The sequence below is a fragment of the Saimiri boliviensis genome, chromosome 10 (assembly GCF_048565385.1).
Source record: "Saimiri boliviensis isolate mSaiBol1 chromosome 10, mSaiBol1.pri, whole genome shotgun sequence".
In the NCBI taxonomy this organism is placed as follows: domain Eukaryota; kingdom Metazoa; phylum Chordata; class Mammalia; order Primates; family Cebidae; genus Saimiri; species Saimiri boliviensis.
The window spans coordinates 46,032,309-46,053,862 of record NC_133458.1 but is presented as its reverse complement, the minus strand read 5'-3'; the positions used below and the strand labels follow the sequence as shown (position 1 = coordinate 46,053,862).

The window sequence follows — 21,554 nt, the reverse complement described above, 5'->3', positions numbered from 1 at the left end:
CTTCAACATCTGAAATCTTCTTAAAGACATCAATTTCAATGATCAGGGGAACACAGCAAACTTATTTCAAAGGCAGATCAGGGTCTTCTCTTCAGAGATTACCCTTCGACAGGTCTGAAGGAGGGCCTGGAAATCTGTGATTTTAAAAAATTGCTGTTGTTATTGTTACCATCAGGTGATATTTTTAATGATATTTACAAGCTCACAAAATACACTCATACTTGGCACATATTTACTGAGTGCCAGTTATAAAGTAATACTATCCTTCCACTTTATTTACCATTTTATTTTCAAATGTGTTTCCTATAAATTAGACCTCCACAGAGATTAACGTAAAACATTACTTTCACTGAAGCTCTTCTATTCGCTATCACATGCATTCAAGAAATCTCTTCTATTTGCTATCATACGTATTCAGAAAAATTACATTGTCTAGGGACTCAAAGCCAGAGCTGGATGTCAGGGAAGGCTTCCAAATAGATAACCAGAAACACAATGTTTACAAAGAAGACGACGAAAAATCTTTTAACAACAGCTTGAAATACAAACTAAATAAGCACAAAGGGTAGCAAGAAGCCCTGGGGTGCAAAAAAGGGTTTTCTTCTTCTACTTCTTACTATGAAAATCAGACCTATAAAAATTTGAAAGTGTGGTACAAAATACAGCTCCACCAAAAGTCAGCATTTACATTTTGCTGCATTCATTTCATTCTCATTATATGTGTATGTACATATATGTTACATGTACGCATCTACTTCTTTTCTAAACTGATAGTCATTGATGTTATGCTAAATTTATGCCTGAATACTTCAACATATATCTCCTGAGAACTAAGAACTTTTCATATATGAACATAATACCATGATTATACACAAGATATTTAATGTAGATACAATATTACATATTACATAGTCTACATTCAAAATTTTCCATTTGTCCCAGTAATGTCTTTTATAGCCATTATTTTAAAAATTCAAGGTCTAATCAAGGGTCAAAAACTGCATTTATTGGTAATTAACTTTGCTTCAGTTTGTTTACATTTGTTTCTTTTAATCTGGAGTCTCGACATGTTACCTTATAAAATGTCCTACATCTGCAATTGCTTGATTTTTTACCCTCATGACCACAGTCAAGTTCCGTCAAATCAGGAGGCACAAAATGTCAGTGTCTTTCATGTTGTGATGCCAAGTTTGATCACTTCAGGCATCCCCGAACTATGGCCCATGGGCCGCATGCGGCCCCCTGAGGCCATTTATCCGGCCCCCAGCCGCACTTCAGGAAGGGGCACCTCTTTCATTGGTGGTCAGTGAGAGGACCGCACAGTATGTGGCGGCCCTCCAACAGTCTGAGGGACAGTGAACTGGCCCCCTGTGTAAAAACTTTGGGACACCTGACTTAAGGCAATACTGACTAGATTTCTCCATCATAAATAATTTTTTTCCTTAATTAGTAAGTAATCTGTGAGATATTTTGCAATAATGTAAATACACTATATGCCAGCTACATTTCATCTAATCATTTTAACATCCATTGATGATCCGGTCTGAAATGGGATTACAAAAATAATGATTTTCCAATTCTATTCTTTTGCATTTATTAGTTGGCATTGTTCTCTTAAAAAAAATTTTCTGAGGAGGATCCAAGATGGTCAAATAGGAACAGCTCTGGAGTGCAGTTCTAAGCAAGAACAACACAGAGGGTGAGTGATCACCACATTTCCAAACGAGTTTTCACTGCCCACAGACCAGAAGATTACTCGGCCAAAAAGCACCATGAACTTCCAGTGTAGCTGTTTCAGCCGGCACCGCATTTCCACACAAAAACTCACACAAATCCAGGTGGCCGTTTACACTGGCACCTGGAAAGCCTGGGAGACAGAGCTGCCCATTCAACTGAAAGGCAGAGGGCTAGACAGGAAGCCAGGTGATTGGGCTTGGTGGGTCCCACACCCACAAAACCAGCAACCTGAAATGCTCTGGATTGAGAGTTTCACAGCAAGTAAACCTGAGATGGTCCAGCTTGGTGCGGGGAAGGGCATCTGCTACTACTGAGGCAGACTGCCACTACTGAGGCAGTTCTAACTGTACCTCTGTCAACACCACCACAAGAGAGTTTACACAGCAGCTGGGCAGAGCCCTCAGCAGCTCAGCAATGCCTCTGCTAGCAAACTCTGACTATACTACCTCCTTGCTGGGCACGGCATTTCTGAATAAAGGCAGCAGCACATCAGGAACTTATAAATAAAGCCCTACCTTCCTGGGACAGAGCACCTGGGAAAAGAGGCAATGATGAGTTCCGCTGCACCAGACCTAAACGAACCTGCCCAGCAGTGCTGCACAGAAAAATGGAGCTCCCAGCACAGCACTTGAGCTCCGGTAAGAAGCAGTCTCCTCAAGCAGCTCCTGGATCCCCATATATCCAAAGAGACACCTCATAAAGGAGAGCTCAGGCTGACATCTGGCAGGTACCCTTTCGGGACGAACACAGCAGAAGAAGAAACCAGCAGCAACGCTTACAGTTATGCAGCCCCCGTGGGTGATCTCCAGGCAAGCAGGGTCTGTAGTGGACCTCCAGCAGTCCTACAGCAGAGAGGCCTGTTAAATGGAAAACTAAAAAACAGAAAAAAAAAATGCTTCAACATCAACAAAAAGGATGTCCTCTCAGAGAATCCATGCGAAAGTCACCGACTACAAAGACCACAGGCAGATAAATCCACAAAGATGGGAAGAAAGCAGCACAAAAAGGATGCAAACACCGAAAAAAAGAATGCCTCTCACCCTCCAAGGGATCACAACTCCTCACCAGTAAGGGAATAAAGCTGGATGGAGAATGACTCTGAGGAATTAACAGAAATAGGCTTCAGAAGGTGGGCAATAACAAACTTATCTGAGCCAAAGGAACATGTTCTAACCCACTGCAAAGAAACTGGGAACCTTGAAAAAAGTTTAGATGAAATGCTAACTAGAATAAACAGCTTAGAGAAGAATATAAATGACTTGATATAGCTGAAAAATACAGCACAAGAAATTTCCGAAGCATACATAAATTTCAATAGCCGAATCGATCAAGCAGAAGAAAGGATATCAGAGATAGAAGATCAAATCAATGAAATAAAATGAGAAGGCAAGATTAGTGAAAAAAGAGTGAAAAGAAATGAACAAAGCCTCCAAGAACTATGGCATTATGTGAAAAGACCTAATCTATATTTGATAGGTGTACCTGAATGTGATAGAGAAAATGAATCCAAGCTGGAAAACACTCTTCAGGATATTATCCAGGAGAACTGTCCCAACCTAGCAAGGCAGGCCACCATTCAAACCCACCACAAACATATTCCTCAAGAAGAGCAACCCCAAAGCATATAATCGTCAGATTCATCAGGGTTGAAATGAAGCAAAAAATGCTAAGGGAAGCCAGAAAGAAAGGTCAGGTTACCCACAAAGGGAAGTCCATCAAACTCAAAGTAGATCTCTTGGCAGAAACCCTACAAGCCAGAAGAGGTGGGAGGGGGCAATATTCAACATCTTCAAAGAAAAGAATTTTCAATCTAGAATTTCATATCCAGCCAAATTAAGCTTCATAAGTGAAGGAGAAATAAAATCCTTTACAAATAAGCAATTGCTGAGAGATTTTATCACCACCAGGCCTGCCTTACAAGAGCTCCTGAAAGAAGCACTAAACAAGGAAAGGAATAACCAGTATCAGCCACTCCAAAAACATACCAAATGGTAAAGACCAACACAATGAAGAAAATGCATCAACTAACGGGCAAAACATCCAGCTAGCATCAAAATGGCGGATCAAATTCACACATAACAATATTAAACCTAAATGTAAATGGGCAAAATGCCCCAATCAAAGACACAGACTGGCAAATTGTATAAAAAGTCAAGAACCATCAGTGTGCTGTATTCAGGAAACCCATCTCATGTGTAACGATACACATAGGCTCAAAATAAAGGGATGGAGGAAGATTTACCAAGAGAATAGAGAGAGAAAAAAAAGGCAGGAGATGTAATCCTAGTCTCTGATAAAATGGACTTTAAACCACAGCGATCAAAAGAGACAATGAAGGACATTACATAATGGTAAAAGGATCAATGCAACAAGAAGATCTAATGATCTTAATTATAAATACACCCAATACAGGAGCACCCAGATACATAAAGCAAGTTCTTAATGACCTACAAAGAGACTTAGACTCCCACACAATAATAGTGGTAGACTTTAACACTCCATTGTCAATATTAGACAGATCAACGAGACAGAAAATTAACAAGGATATCCAGGACTTGAACTCAGATCTGGACCAAATGGACCTAACAAACATCTACAGAAATCTCCACCCCAAATCCACAGAATATACATTCTTCTCAGCATCACATGGCATATTCTCTAAAACTGACCACATAATTGGAAATAAATCACTCCTCAGCAAATGCAGAAGAATGGAAATCATAACAGTCTCTCAGACAACAGTGCAATTAAATTAGAACTGAGGATTAAGAAACCAACTCAGAAATGCACACCTTCATGGAAACTGAACAACTGGCTCTTGAATGTTGACTGGATAAACAATGAAATGAAGGCAGAAATAAAGATGTTCTTTGAAATCAATGAGAACAAAGACATAACATAGAAGAATCTCTGGGTCAGGTTCAAAGCAGTGTGTAGAGGAAAATTTATAGCAATAAATGCCCAAATGAGAAGTGAGGAAAGATCTAAAATCAACACCTATCATCAAAATTGAAAGAGCTAGAGGAGGAAGATTAAAAAAACTCAAAACCTAGCAGAAGACAAGAAATAACTAAGATCAGAGCAGAACTGAAGGAGACAGAGACACAAAAAACCCTTCAAAAAATCAGTTAATTCCAGGAGCTGGTTTTTTGAAAAGATAACAAAATAGACAAACTGCTAGTGAGACTAATAAAAAAGAAAAGAGAGAAGAATCAAATATATGCAATAAAAAATGTTAAAGGGGATATCACCACCAATTCCACAGAAATACAAACTACCATCAGAGATTACTACAAACAACTCTATGCAAATAAACCAGTAAACCTGGAAGAAACGGATGAATTCCTGGACACTTGTATCCTCCCAAGTCTAAACCAGGAAGAAGTTGAAACCTTAAATAGACCAATAACAAGGGCTGAAGTTGAGGCAGAAATTAATAGCCTACAAACCAAAAAAGTTCAGGTCCAGATGGGTTCACAGCCAAATTCCACTAGATGTACAAAGTGGAGCTGGTACCACTTTTGAAACTATTCCAAATAATACAAAAAGAGGAAATCCTTCCCAAATCATTTTATGAGACCAACATCATCCTGATACCAAAACCTGGCAGAGACTCAACAAAAAAGAAAACTGTAGGCCAATATCCATGATGAACATAGATGCAAAAATCTTCAATAAGATACTGGCAAACCAATTACAACAGCACATCAAAAAGCTTACCCATCATGATCACATAGGCTTCATCCCAGGAATGCAAGGCTGGTTCAACACAGGCAAGTCTAAAAATGTAATCCACCACATACACAGAACCAAAGACAAAAATAACATATTATCTCAATACATGCAGAGAAGGCCTTCAATAAAATTCGACAGCCTTTTTCGCTAAAAACTCTCAAAAAACTAGGTATCGAAGAAATGTTTATCAAAATAATGAAATATATTTATGACAGACACACAGCCAATATCATACTGAATGGGCAAAGACTGGAAGCATTCCCTTTGAAATCTGGCACTAGACAAGGATGCCCTCTCTCAACACTCCTATTCAACACAGTAATGGAAGTTCTAGCCAGAGCAATCCGGCAAGAAAAAGAAATAAAGCGTATTCAATTAGGAAAGGAGGAAGTCAAATTGTCTTTATTTGCAGACAACATGATTGTATATTTAGAAGACCCCATCGTTTTAGCCCCAAATCCCTTAAACTGATAAGCAACTTCAGCAAAGTCTCAGGATACAAAATCAATGTGCAGAAACACAAGCCAGGCGCGGTGGCTCAAGCCTGTAATCCCAGCACTTTGGGAGGCCGAGGCGGGTGGATCACAAGGTCGAGAGATCGAGACCATCCTGGTCAACATGGTGAAACCCCGTCTCTACTAAAAATACAAAACATTAGCTGGGCATGGTTGTGCATGCCTGTAATCCCAGCTACTCAGGAGGCTGAGGCAGGAGAATTGCCTGAACCCGGGAGGCGGAGGTTGCGGTGAGCCGAGATCGCGCCATTGCACTCCAGCCTGGGTAACAAGAGCGAAACTCCATCTCAAAAAAAAAAAAAAAAAAAAAAAAAAAAAAAAAAAAAAAAGAAAGAAACACAAGCGTTCCTATACACCAATAACAGAGAAACAGAGTGCCAAATCAAGAGCAAACTCCCATTCACAATTGCTACAAAGAAAATAAAATACCTAGGAATACAACTAAGGAATACAACTAACAAAGAAAGTAATGGACTTGTTCAAAGACGACTGCAAACCACTGCTCAACAAAATAAGAGAGGACACAAACAGATGGAGAAACATTCCATGCTCGTGGTTAGGAAGAATCAATACTGTAAAAATGGCCATACTGCCCAAAGTAATTTATAGATTCAATGCTCTCCTCATCAAGCTACAAGTGACCTTCTTCACAGAACAGAAAAAAAAAAATCTTAAACTTCTTACGGAACCAAAAGAGAACATGTATAGCCAAGACAATCCTAAGCAAAAAGAACAAAGCTGGAGGCATCATGCTACCTGACTTCAAACTCTACTACAAGGTTACAGTAACCAAAACAGCATGGTAATGCTACCAAAACAGAGATATAGACCAATGGAACAGAACAGAGACCTTGGAGGCAATATCATACATCTACAACCATCTGATCTTTGACAAACCTGACAAAAACAAGCAATGGGGAACAGAATCCCTGTTTAATAAATGATGTTGGGGAAACAGGCTAGCCATGTGCAGAAAGCAGAAACTGGACCCGTTCCTCACACCTTAAAATAAAATTAACTCCAGATGGATTAAAGACTTAAACATAAGACTAAACATCATAAAAACCCTAGAATAAAACCTAGGCAAAACCATTCAGGACATAGGCATAGGAAAGAACTTCATGACTAAAACACCAAAAGCATTGGCAACAAAAACCAAAATAGACAAATGGTACCTAATTAAGCTCCAGAGCTTTTGTACGGCAAAAGAAACACTCATTAGAATGAACTAGCAACCAACAGAATGAGAAAAAATTTTTGCAATCCACTCATCTGACAAGGGCTAATAACCAGAATCTATAAAGAACTAAAACAAATTTACAAGAAGAAAAAACCAAATAAACCCATTCAAAAGTGGGTGAAGGATATGAACAGACATTTTTCAAAAGAAGACACATATGAGGCCACAAACATACAAAAAAATGCTCATAATCACTGGTCATTAGAGAAATGCAAATCAAAACCACATTGGGATACCATCTCATGCCAGTTAGAATGGCGATCATTAAAAAATCTGGAGACAACAGATGCTGGAAAGGATGTGGAGAAATAGGAACACTTTTACACAGTTGGTGGGAGTGTAAATTAGTTCAACCATTGTGGAAGACAGTATGGCGCTTTCTCAAGGACCTAGAAATAGAAATTTGATTTGACCCAATAATCTCATTTCTGGGTATATGCCCAAAGAACTATAAATCATTCTGTTATAAAGACACATGCATAAGTATATTCATTGTGGCACTGTTTACAATAGCAAAGACCTGGAACCAACCGAAATGTCCATTGATGATAGACTGGACAAGGAAAATGTGGCACATATACACCATGAAATACTATGGAGGCATAAAAAATGATGAGTTTGTGTCCTTTGTAGGGACATGGATGAATCTGAAAACCTCAGCAAACTGACAGAACAGGAAATCAAACACCACATGTTCTCACTCATAGGTGGATGTTGAATGATGAGAACACATGGACACAGGGAGGGGAGCATCACACACTGGGGTCTGTTGGGGGGATGGGGAGGGACAGTGGTTTTGGGGAGGTTAGGGAGGGATAACATAGGGAGAAGTTCCAGATACAGGTGTCAGGGGTATGGAGGCAGATAACCACCTTGCCATGTATGTACCTATGCAACAATCCTGCATGATCTGCACATGTAACCCAGAACCTAAACTACAATAAAAAAAAAGAACGTATCACAACACACGAAATTACATAAAATTCAAATTTCAGTGTTTGTAAATAAAGTTTTATTGGAACAAACAAACAGACACAAAACTGCTTTCCCTGTCAACCCCAACAGCCTCTATTGTAATATCAAGAATTTCTTTTTTAAGTCAAAATCTGTTGCTACTTTTTAATTTATCTGTTTGATGCTCCAATGTCTCAAGTTTGGCCAGTGGGAGCTCTGTGTCCTTTGGACACGTCTCCAACAGTCTTTAAGCATTACTTTACTTTTTGGCTCTATTCGTTGTTATAGACTTATCTTATACTTTATACCTATCCACCTGAGATATGACATTTCTTTAAAATGCCTTAGTTTCTTTTAGCAAAAAATGCTATTTGGAAACCAGGATTTGGTACTAGGTGTGCTCAATGCTCCTGGGATGTCAATATTCTATGCCACTTCCGGGAATATACATAAAAAAATCCAATACCACAAACTTCTCCCGCACCTCCTGCGTTCTGTATTTTATCTTCTTTCTTCCACAATGATTACCCTGGCTCCCCACAACATTAACACATTAGCTCATTTACACTTTCCTAAAATATATTCAAAATAGTTTTGAGGTGACTACATTAAAACCATTGCCAACAACACATTTGCCCAGTACAAATTAAGATTTCTGTGTCATTATTTTAGTCCTTAAAATACATCTTATTTTAAGGATGTACTGGTAGTCCTGTGTTCAAAATTTATTGGAATAAATTCTTTTTTTCTCCCCAGTATAGTTATGTTACCATTTGATATAGAGTTAGGCTTAGTTGTTTCTATTTATGTTCAATTTTAGAGTTTGCTTTTATTATACATTTTTGATTCCATTTTATTTTTGAACATATAAAAATTTACCTCATTCAAAAGTTAAGATTATTTTTAAAAGATGTGGTAGGCAGAATGATGCCTCCCCCACCCACCGTCCTGGCAAAGATGATCATATCTTAATTGCCAGAAGCTATGACTATGTTACAGAATAAAGAAGAATTAAGACTGCTAACCAGTTGACCTTAAGATAACAAGAATATTCTCTACTATTTTATGGACCTGAATGTAATCAGAAGAGTCTTACAAAGTGAAAGGAGGAGACAGAAAGGTCAGATTCAAAGAGATTTGAAAATGCTGTGCTGCTGGTTTTGACAATGGAGAAAAGGACCATCAGCCAAGGAACGCAGGTTGCCTTTTGATGCTAGAAAAAGGAAGGAGATGAACTTTCCTCTGGAACTTTCATAAAGAATGCAGCTTTGTTAACACCTTAACTTTAGCCCAGTGGGACCAATATTGGAATTATGATCTCCAGAACTGTAAGACAGTAAATTTATGTTGTTAAGGAGCTAAACTTATGGGAATTTATTAAATCAATAATAGAAAAATTTAAAAAAATATATACAAAGAGAAATCTGATTCTGATTTCCCGCCCGATGACCAACAGGTAACTAATTGTATTAGTTTCTGGTTTGTTCTTTCTGTGTTTCTTTTTGAAGAGAAAAAAAGCAAGTAAGCATACATACATGTTCCTTTTTCCCTTTTAGACTTATACCAAAGTAGCATGCTATATTCTTTTGCACCATGCTTTTATTCTCCACAATATATCCTGGAAACTCTCTCTATTACTTCATAGAAATGAAGTCTGTGGGGTTTTTTGTTTGTTTGCTTTTTTGTTTTAAGTCGTCTCAACCCGCCTAACCCCAGTAATTCTGCTGATTACTCAACTGGAGAACCTAAATCTACTGTTTCCACTTTGTTTCACGTCCCAAAAAGGTAAACTTAACCAATTTTAAAGAATCCCTTGAAAGTATTCCAGAGCATCCTAAGTAACCATTTCAACCATGTTAACTGCCAGGAAATATTTCCCTAGACCGAAATGATCTGTCATGTTGCAGTTTTTATCCATTTTTTTCTTATTTGAGCTCAGTTGAGTTGGAAAATATCTGGTCTCCATCTCTTCTATGATAACCCTTTTAAAAATTTTATAGCTGCTACTTAGATGTACCTCAAGCCTTTATTTGCTTTTCAAGATGTTTAACTTTTTTCATAAGGGTGATTTGCCAGACTTCTAACTTGGCTGAACTCTTGCCAATATATCTGCTTGCTTGCTTAGTTTTAGACTCAGTTTTGGGCATAGTAAATCAGTTCTGTTTTTTTATTAACACTCATTTTACCAAAACCAATCTTATAATTCTTTTATTTTAAACATTTATTAAAGCTACTACTCTTGCTTCCTAAAATAATTCATCTTCACAATGATGAATGATGATGAGATTCCATCAGATAACATCAATACTGCTTCAAACATGGTATGGGAATGCAAAATTCAGGGTTTCTTTTGCATTCCTATGAGAGAGAGTGTGTGCCCATTTATCCTCCATAGTGCCTTGTCATAGATCTTCATTTTTAAAAACGGATATGTCTACAGGAAGGCAAAGAGTATAGTGAATATAGAAGGAGATAAAAATCCAGAAATATATGAACTTTGTGAAAATTAAAAGTTATCCTTCAGGTACAGTATTGGCTTCCCTACTTGCTGTATTAGTTAGGTTCACCAGAGAAACTGAACCAACAGGATGTGTATATGTATAGAAAGAGATTTATTTTTAAGGGATTGGCACATGTGATTATGGAAGCTTGGCAAGTCCAAAATCTTGGACATACCAGCAGACTGGACATACCAGCAGACTGGAGACCCAGGAAAGAGTTGCAGTTTGAGTGTAAGGCAGACTGCTTGTGAACCAGGAAGAGTCAATGCTGCAGGTGAGGTCTGAAGATGATCTACTGGTATGTTCCTTCTTGCTCAGGGGAAGTCATCCTGTTGTTCTACTGAGACCTTCAACTGATTGGAAGAGGCTTACCCACATTACAGAGAGTAACCCGCTTTACTCAAAGTCTATCAATTTAAATTTAAATCTCCTTCAAAAGAGCACCCTCACAGAAATATCCAGAATAATGTTTGACCAAAGATTTGGGCACACTGGCTCGGCCAAGCTGACACATAAAATTCACCATTACACCTAATAAATACAATCCTCTTCCTCTTTGTTTACTCAGGGTTACACTCAGTGCTTACTCCATGCAGGACAGTGTTCTGAATAACTTACACTACTGACTTATTTAATTCTCACAGTAACCCATGGTGTAAGTACTATCACTGTCTCTATTTCATAGCCGAGGTAGTCTAGGCACAGCAATGTATTTTTTGAGCTGAGGCTCAAATATATAAACTCTGGCTCTATCAGGATCAATATATGATTTATCATTCAAATGAAACACTTCTGGCAGTCCAAGGGGGTGCTATTTTAATTAAGTCAGGACAATAAAAATAAATCAGGACTGTCCTTGACAAGTCAGAATATAGTTGCCCTAATCATAATGCTTCTCAATACTGCTAGGTCCCACATTCTTTCCTGAAAAAAATGGACTCATCTTAAGTAACTACACATTGTTATGTGCTAAATTGTGTTCCCTCAAGTTTTATGTTGAAGTCCTAACTCCTAATATCTCGGGATGTGACTGTATTTGGATATAGAAACTTTAAAGGGATGATTAAGTTAAAAGGAGGCTGTATGCAACCTGATTAGTGAACTTATGAGAAGAGGAGATGATGACACACAGAGAAATGCCAGATGCACATGTGCAGACAGAGAAGGTCATGTGAGAACACAGCAAGAAGGTGGCCATCTGCAGCCAAGGAGGGGGACTGTAGAAGAAGCCAAACATATTGAACCCTTTATCTTGGACTTCTAGTTTCAGAATTGTCAGAAAATAAATTTCTGCTGTTTAAGCCACACAGTTTGTGGTATTTTGTTTTAAGAGCTCTAGCAAGCTAATACATGAATTAAAAAAACACTGTGCTAGGAGTCAGGTCCACGAAATGTCCTAACACTCAAAATAAGGGAAAAAAGGAACATATTGAGAGAAAAACAAAACTATTTTTGTTATTAAAGAAAAAGAGACAGATGCTTAAGTATATATAATTCTTCCAATAGGTTAAATACTTTGAACAACCAACTTAACATCTGTTTGTAACTTGATTCTCCCCTCTCACTTATTTGTGTCCCATGTATAATTGTGTCTCCTTCAATGGAGTCATATTTTTCAGGTATAAGACAGTGACTTTTACAGCACATTTCAAAACATAACAGCAAAAGCATATTAAATGAACTCTGCAAACCTTGAGCAGATCATTACATTTTTAATATCTACTGAATGTGAATATAAGTCCACCTACATGTCTTAATAGAACTCTTATAATAATTGTTGCCCCTAAGGTAGAGTGGGAGGACAGTGAGCCCACAGATTGGAAATTCATAATCTAGAATAGAAGTCACCAAACTGCTGTGATTATGCATCACAAAAAATTTGAGGCTTCATCCCTATTATTTATGTTAAAAGTTCATATGTACTATTAACAATCCATAAAATCAAATGTTAATATGGCTCAGATTCTTATTTTAGATACAAATAGAAGTTCTAATATTTTTTTTCTTGCTTCCCATGGATCACTGTATGCACTACTTAAATACTCCTGCTTCCTACTTTAGCAATCTCTGCTTTAGGAAACACCAAAATTACCAGCTAGAAAGTGATCAAGGATGTCAGTCAACTAGTTTGTTTTGCCCACACAATGCCAACGAACCACATGGACTAAATTTGCACTGAATTGCCTCTCTTTGATTGAATTGGCTCCACTGAGAAGTTATTTTGGCATCTGAGAGACACAGTTTTCATGAGCCCAGCCTTTCCTTCAGATGCCAGGGGGACAGCTGTGTGGCTCTTGTTCCTTCCCCTCCCTTTCCACAAACCTATAGTCTAGAGAACATTCTTTCGTTTCTTGGCTTCAGGTAGTTTCACCCTCTCTTGAGGGAAAGGCTTGCAAGGACAAGATAAGGACAAGCAAAAGCAAAAGAGCCTTAGTTGGGACAGAAGAAGAAACACAGGAAAGAAAATAAGGAAGAAGAAAACTATTAGTGTGAGGAAACACATTTTTAAAAAGATGTTCAGGCACTTCCACCATGTGAGGCACTTCCACTTCCCTCAACAGACAATGAATTTGCTAGCCCCTTAATCTTGGACTTCCTAACCTCCAGAACTGTGACCAATACATTTCTGTTTAGAAGCTGAAAAAAAAAAAAGATGTTCAGAACTTGTATTAGTCCATTCTTATGCTGGTAATAACTAATAAAGACAGACCCAAGACTGGGTAATTTATAAAGGAAAGACATTTAACTGACTAACATTTACTTTGAGGAAACTAACAATCACAGCAGAAGGGGAAGCAAACATGTCCTTCTTCACATGGCAGCAAGCAGAAGAGCTGAGCAAAAGGGGGAAAAGCCCCTTATAAAACCATCAGATCTCATGAGACTCACTCACTGTCACAACAACCTCATGAGGGTAATTGAACCATTGATTTAATTACCTCCTACCAGGTCCCTCCAGTGACACATGGGGATTATGGGAACTACAATTCAAAAGGATATTTAAGTGGCCAAACCATATCATTTCACCCTGCCCGCCCCCAAATCTCATGTCCTCTCATTTCAAAACACAATCATGCCTTTCCAACAGTCACCCAAAGTCTTAACTCATTCTATTATTAACCTGAAAGTCTAAGTACAAAGTCACATCCAAGACAAGGCATCCCTTCCACCTGCGAGCCTGTAAAATCATAATCAAGTTAGTTACTTCCTAGATACAATGGGGGTACAGGAATTGGAAAAATAAACCCATTCCAATGTGGGAAATTGGTCAAAACAAAGGGACTATAGGCCCCATGAAAGTCCAAAATCTAATAGAGTAGTCATTACATCTTAAAGTTCCAAAACAATTCTCCTTTGACTCCACATCTGATATCCAGGTCATGCTGATTGAGCTCCCACAGCCTAAAGCAACTCTGTTCCTGTGGTTTTGCAGGGTACACTTCCCTGCCTGGCTGTTTTCACAGGGTGGTGTGGAGTGTCTGTAGCTTTTCCTGGTGCATGGTAAGCTGTCAGTGGATCTACCATTTTGGGGTCTGGAGGACGGTGGCCCTCTTCTCACAGCTCCAATAGGTGTGCCCCAGTGGGGACTCTGTGTGGGGGCTCCAACCCCACATTTCCTTTCCACACTACGCTAGCAGAGGTTCTCTATGAGAGCTCCCTCCCTGCAGCAGACTTCTGCCTAGACATCCAGGCATTTCCATATGTCCTCTGAAGTCTAGAAGGAGACTCAATTCTTGACTTCCATGTATCTGCAGGCCCAACACCACATGGAAGCTGCCAAGGCTTGGGGCTTGCACCCTCTGAAGCAATGGCTTGAGTTGTACTTTGGCCCATTTTAGCCATGGCTAGAGCCAAAGCAGCTGGGACTCAGGACACCATGTCCCAAGGCTACACAAAGCAGGGGGGGAGCTAGACCCAGACCACAAAACCATTTTTTCCTCCAAGGCCTCCAGGCCTTTGATGGGAGGGGCTGCCATGAAGGTCTCTGACATGCCCCAGAGACATTTTCCTCATTGTCTTGGCAACTAACACTGGGCTGCTCACTACTTATGCAGATTTCTGCAGTTAGGTTGAATTTCTCCCAAGAAAAAGAGTTTTTCTTTTCTACTGCATCATCAGGCTGCAAATTTTCTAAACTTTTATACTCTGTCATCTCTTGCTACTTAGAAATTTATTCTGGCATATACCCTAAATCATCTCTCTCAAGTTTAAAGTTCCACAGATCTCTAGGGCAGGGGCAAAATGCCACCAGTCTCTTTACTAAAGCATAACAAAAGTTGCCTTTGCCAGTTTCCAACAAGTTCTTCATCTCCATCTGAGACCACCTCAGCCTAGACTTTATTGTCTATATCACTATCAGTATTTTGGTCAAAGCTATTAAACAAATCTCTAGGAAGTTCTAAACTTTCCCCATCTTCCTGTCTTCTGAGCTACCCACATCTCCAGGAATTTCCAAACTTTCTCATGTTTTTCTGTCTTCTGAGCCCTCCAAACTGTTCCAACCTCTGCCTGTTACCCAGTTCCAAAGTCTCTTCCACATTTAGGGGTATCTTTACAGCAGCACCCCATTCCCAGTACCGATTTACTGTACTAGTCCATTCTCATGCCACTAATAAAGACATACCTGGCACTGGGTAATTTATAAAGAATAGAGGTTAATTGACTCACAGTTCAGCATGGCTGGGAAGACCTCAGGAAACTTACAATCATGGCGAAAGAGGAAGCAAGCATGTCCTTCTTCACATGGTGGCAGTGGGGAGAAGTGTCAAGCAAGAAGGAAAAAGTCCCTTATACAAACACCAGATCTCATGAGAACCCACTTACTATCATGAGAAAAGCACAAGGGAAACTGCCCGCATAATTCAATTACCTCCCACCAGGTCCCTCCCATGACATATGGGGATTATGGGAACTACAATTCAAGATATGATTTGGGTGGGGACGCAGCCAAACCATGTCAGAACTAGAGCCAAGATCAGAAGATCATCAATGTGAGGTGTGAGGAATGAGATGAAGCACCATACTTTTAAGTCCATTTGACCAAAATATTTTGTAAGCAGGAAAAACAATCTGCACATCTAGCAAATAAAATCTTTTGATGCATTTACTTAGCAGCATAAGAAGAGAGAGAAATTTCCACATCAACAAAGCAGCAGTCAGATGATATTTATTCTACAATATTAAATTACCTATAATTATGCTTGAAAGTTCAAACAAACTGAAATATCCCAAATTTGAAGAATATTGTTCTAAAATAAGTACTAATTTCTCAATGCTTAAAGAAATGTCAGCTCTCCAATTTCACATCAAAGGTCCTTCACAGTCACATCCATTCAAACTCATCTTCATGATTTTTCAGTATAAGAAATCTACTCTCAGGGCCTCTCCAGAGCACCTGCAACAGGACTTACCATATCTATCTGCCTTTATTGTTGTCCCTCCAGTTTGTAATCGTCTTCCTTAGACCCCTGGATCTCTCCTGCAAGACCCAATTCAGTCTTGATTTTTCCACGGAGTTCCTCCCAGCCACTCCAATTCATATCTGTTTGCTCCTGACCAAGGAATCAAGGCCTAGTATAGGGTCTCCCCAACATCCAGTTATTCCCAATATCTAGATCAATATATTATGTTAAATATATTTTTTATAAAATAGCACAACTCTTCTCTTCTTGACTTTTCCACCTTTGGATCCAGAGAATTACACGGGATTTCTGGATCCAAAGGTGGAAGGTCAAGAAGAAAAGAGTTGTCCTATTTTATGAAAAATATATTTAACTTAGAATGTATAAGGCTAGTGGTAAGTATAAGGTTAGTGAGGTGTCACCAAAAGTGGTGACCCCTTTGGGACCATAACCAGGTCCTTGTTTCAAGGGGAAACCAATGGTTCACTCCCCAACTGAATTCAAATGAACAAAATGAGCACAGTAGTGGCTACATCCTTTATCAGGCTCAAAAAACAGGCTCAGTTCTCCCATAATTTTCTCTCCCCAAATGCATGCTTATTTCATCATAGGCAGGACCCACTCCTCCTAGGCCTCTTATCTACAAGGCTGTCACATTAGAAAACCTATTTTCTTCTTACTGGTTTAGTTATTTCTCAGTCTCCTTAATGAAATTTGGAAAACATTATTTTGGGTTAATAAACGTTTCTTGCTTAAAGGAACAAAATTTAATAATATAGGAATCAAAACATTTGTGTAGTTAGTTCAGCAATGACTAATACAAAGCAATTTACTTTATCATAGTACTTACAGTTTTAAAATAAGTTTTAAATAAAACTTACAGTTTTAAAATAAATTTGGCACATCATCAAAACAAGATAATCACAAATGAAACTTTAAGAAATTCCCTAAGCATAGTGTAACCATGCAATTTATTACCCAAATTAGGACACTTAAGAGTGAAGGAGGTTATTAATAATTAAACTGGGACAACAGGTATAAACCAAAGTGGCTCAAGAGTATATAGTCATCCTACTTATGTGTCATCCCATTATTTTGACAAGTGAACATTTATTGACTATTGTTACACTCTGAAGGCCTTACATATATATAACCTCTCTTAGTGCTAAAGTTAAATCTGCAGTATAGATATTACTGTTTGCATTTTGCAAAAAAAGAAAAAAATTTCAGAAGTACTAAGTAACATGCTAAAGGCTGTAAGGCTACTACATGATAGAAGCAGGATTTGAAATAGGCATGGTTCAAAATTCATGCTGCTCCCACTGTAAGGTGCTGCTGCTTCTATGATGTTATGTAATAATTTATGTTTCTATCTCTATAGCAAGGGTCAGCAAACATATTTTCTAAGGGGTCAGACAGTAAATAGTTTAGGCTTACAGTTGCAACTACTCAACTCTATACTTGCAGCACAAAACAGACATGGACAATATGCAAGCGAATATAAGATTTGTTCCAATGAAACTTGATTTACAAAAACAGGCAGCGAGCTGTATTTGGCCTGAGGGCCATTGTTCACCACCCCTTATCTATACTCTATACCCTATTATGTTTCTAAAGGACAGGCAGAGGTTCTACCTCACCTTTTCTATATTATAAATTAGCACGGTATTTTGAACAAGATTGGGAACTACCTGTCAGCAATAAGCATTTACTGAATGAGTGAATGAAGGAGGAAATCTTGTTTGGAAATGCTATATTTTATTATCTGGGCATCAAGGAAATTCCTTTCCTTACCTCCATAAAAACATTCATAATTCCTTAGAAAACAATACTAACACAAGGGCTTCCATAATCACTGGCGAAATGCCACAATGGATTGACAGCAATCTATTCTTACAAAGAACTGTGAGACGGTCTTAAAAGAATTTTTAAAAGGTAGAGTATGGAATTCCCTAGTGTTAGCTGGTGAATACTTCCTGCTACTGCATGGAAAACATGCTCCAATTCTTTCTGGATTTGGGTACCATGCAGGGGGATGTTGCCCTTCTAATCACTGCTGAGACTAGAGCTGTGAGTGTAACTGAGAGAACAAGATCACTAAGAAGCACAGGACTTCACTTGCAGCTTCTCCTGTGATGTCATGCATTCAACATGATGCAACAAGCGGAGAGGGATGTCTCGACAGGACAGAGACGCTGCTTTCCTCATCCCACCTCGCTGCTCACCAGTTTCTGCTCATGTCAACATTACACATCAACAATAACAACAATAGTAAAGGCACAACTTTAAAAGCAATTTAAGAGACTGGAAAAAGTGAGAACACCAAAATGATTCCTTTAATAAATAGCATACACTGAGATTTCTTGTGGATACTGGCAAACAGATTCATAGTTTAAGTAAATCAAACAGAATTAGAAATACGGGCAGGCAAAACCAGATGTCACACAGAAAAATGAACAATGGCACTGTTAAAAATTATTGTTAATAATTTTAAAAACTACTAAAGCATATACATGATGCTACATACTTTAATTTTAAACATGGATTAATATATCCATATGTGAATTTTTTCACCAACATTTTTGGATACAGGAGAACTAGGTTCATGCAGAGAACAGTATTAGCCTATTATCCACTTACACATTCCCGAGACGTTTATCTATACAGCATACAGAACAGATAAACACAAATCCTAATAACAAAGGCATGTACACAGAATGCTTCCATTCTATGTAAGCACTGACTGAAATGCACTCTAAGACACCACTGGACAAGGCCTATGTAACATTTTATTGAAGAAGTTGAGAAATTATAGCCTCCCTGGATGGTTTTCCAGCCAGACTGCATAAGCCGCCCCAGTCTCTGCTAAGGGTATGATGTTACATATGGTATACACATAGTTTCAAAATGCTGTTTATAGATACTGATATGGCCTTTCCAATGACTGAAAAGTCTGAATTCTGTAGTAAGTGTTTCCTAAGGTTTCAGATACGATATTAACATCTTTAAATATAAGCAAAGGTGAATATTTACCAACAAGAATAAATGTATTCAGAGATACAGGCTCAATCCTAGGTGGGATTGGCACCCTACTAGATGCTGGAAATATACAGAAGGGAATAAACACGACCCCACCTCATGATCTGGTGGGAAAGACAGATGTTTAAACAAAGTTTTGGACTACAGCCTGGCATGTTAGACATATAAAAGAGCCAAGAACCCTGAGAGTAGAGGTTGTGGCCAAGCCTTGGAAAGGCTCCACTGAGCAGATTCATTTAAGTTAGCTCTAAAGGATGCTGCTGACTTCACTCTGCTAAGGGCAGATCTTCACTCATGATATCCTCTGCCAGATTTTTATCTAGAACATTCTCTGAATCTTTCATTATTTTTAAAGGTGAGATAATACGATAGGTTGATACAATGCAATTGTATTTTGCAACTTAAAAGCAAAACCCTATGGTTTAGAAAAGATTCGAAATGAGATTCTCTCTGTCAAAGGCCTCATTCTAGGACAAGTGTTTTCTTCATTACCAACAATTTTAACTTTAATCATTTCAAAGAAATTTTCCTGTTCAAGACTTAGCTTTAATCAGAATGCATTTTCAGGTCACTTCATAGCCTCTTCATGCTTCTCTCTAGATAGTTACAGAATCATGCATAATCATTCTAGTCCCCCCAAGACACATTCAGTAAGTAGTCAGTTCAACATTTTATGCAAAAATAGATACAAAACAGGCCTCTGGGGGTGTCTTCAGCTAATTTTCATGAATTAATTTCCCAGGATTGATGTTTATGCACCAGTCTCTTTACCACATAATCAAATCACTGGAGTTGAAGTGGTCTAACTCCTTCTTTTGCAGCTTGATTAAGCAGGTGATGAAATACTTGAATATAATTTGGATAGTTAACAGCTCACACTATTCACAATAATCCAAGGTGGATGGATGATGTTACTGACTGATATCTCATTGTTTGCTTGTTTTCTTTCTAGTAGCTGATGTCCCACATGCTATTTTTATGTTGGAGATAAAACCATTCATATAAATGCATGAGTGGAGAGGTGTGAAAGGCTTTAATATTGATTATGTTGTTTTAAACCACATTTAGACCAACTGGGCAGGCAGCCACCCAGACAGACTAGATTGCCATTGGTTAAGGGAGGATTTGGGATGACAAGGTAACTGATACCCATTGCCAGTCCCGCTGCTGTGGTGGATGCAGCCATTCCTCCGCTGGGGTTACCTATGTTCACCTGGGTAGCTATCTGGCTTCCAGCCTCTATCTCAACATCTCTCTCTACTTCCCTTCCCTCTTTTGTCTCTAATTTCAAAATAAAAGTGGAGAGACTTAGAAAATAACCAGAAATGAAAGGAGATAAATAGAAGTCACAACTACAAAGATCAAGATAGTCGCTGTGAATACCACTATATCCGGTGCTGTGTGAAAAAGACAACATGCTAACTTACACAGCTCTCAGGAGAGGAAACTTCACAGTTTTAAAGAGAAACTAAGTTTTCTCTTAATTTTTGCAATACATTTCTAACATGGGTTCTAGTATAGGAAACTCTATCATAATGGACAATATTCACACATTAGGTTTCCCCAAAAAGGCAGAAACAATAGTTCAGGTTGCTGGCAATTTGGCGAACATTGTCTTTCATGAGACAAAAGTGACTTAGTCTTAAATGTAATCTTCTAGACATCTAATATGTTCCAATGATAAGAACTTAGATTATGTGGAGGCTTGGATAGGTAGGACACCCTTAAAATTATCTGTTAAATATAATTTTTCTCAACTGTGTTTTTCATATATAAGATCTGTTTTAAGTTGTTTGTGGCCAGAGAGAATTCCTGATTCCAAACTATTGCTACTTATCTGCAAGTGAATGATGAGTTGGATGAGTGAACCACACTGCTCTGCTAGTCTTCTCATCCTAGAATGACACTTCCAGTGGTCAGAGCTATAATTGCAGTTCTTAATTTACACCAGAAGTTTACCAAAATCCAGAAAATTACGTTGTTGAAGACAAAGCATAATAAAAGGTCATTGAAAAAGTGGTCTACACCAGAGAAAAAATGGCTTTTCAAGTAGAACCAGATCTAGCATGTGCTTCAGGTTTTAAGTGTGCACGTGGTGAAGCAGGATTTACCTCACTGAGATAATTACCGGTGTGGGCATGGCACAATTGGCAACACCAGTCTTAATGATGGTTGTATGTCTGTCCAAGGGTCCATGAGAACAAATCTCTTCTACTGCCTACTCCTCCAGAAAAATGATCCAGATGTTCCTCTTCTCCACCCCCAGTAGCTAGGCAGAAGCACCTGACCTGGGCCCGGCCAATCAGATACTCACATCTGGGACCACGAACATGGAGGGAGTGATGCGAAGACACAGAAACAGAGATTACTGGCAGAGACATGAGTGCCAAAAAGGGTCCAAAAACACCAGTTGCTATCCTCCCTGCCTTGC

At 38.6% G+C, this 21,554-nt stretch overlaps 1 protein-coding gene across 4 annotated transcripts in view; it reads right to left on the bottom strand.

The window, feature by feature from the left end:
• IMMP2L (inner mitochondrial membrane peptidase subunit 2) overlaps positions 1-21,554 on the bottom strand; it is a 923,127-nt gene that overhangs the window by 27,596 nt on the left and 873,977 nt on the right. The gene's annotated exons all lie outside the window — the stretch shown is intronic.